Raw genomic sequence first — 246 nt, 5'->3', positions numbered from 1 at the left:
CTTTGCATGAAATGTTCCTTTGGTATCTCTAATTTTCTTGAAGAGATCTCTAGTCTTTCCCATTCTGTTGTTTTCCTCTGTCTTTGCATTGATCACCAAGGAAGGCTTTCTTATCTCTCCTTGCTATTCTTTGGAACTCTGCATTCAGAGGCTTATATTTTTCCTTTTCTCCTTTGTTTTTTGCTTCTCTTCTTTTCACAGCTATTTGTAAGGCCTCCCCAGACATCCATTTTGCTTTTTTGCATT

Source organism: Bison bison, unplaced genomic scaffold (assembly GCF_000754665.1).
Source record: "Bison bison bison isolate TAMUID 2011002044 unplaced genomic scaffold, Bison_UMD1.0 scf7180017863702, whole genome shotgun sequence".
NCBI lineage: Eukaryota > Metazoa > Chordata > Mammalia > Artiodactyla > Bovidae > Bison > Bison bison.
This window is presented reverse-complemented; position numbering follows the sequence as displayed.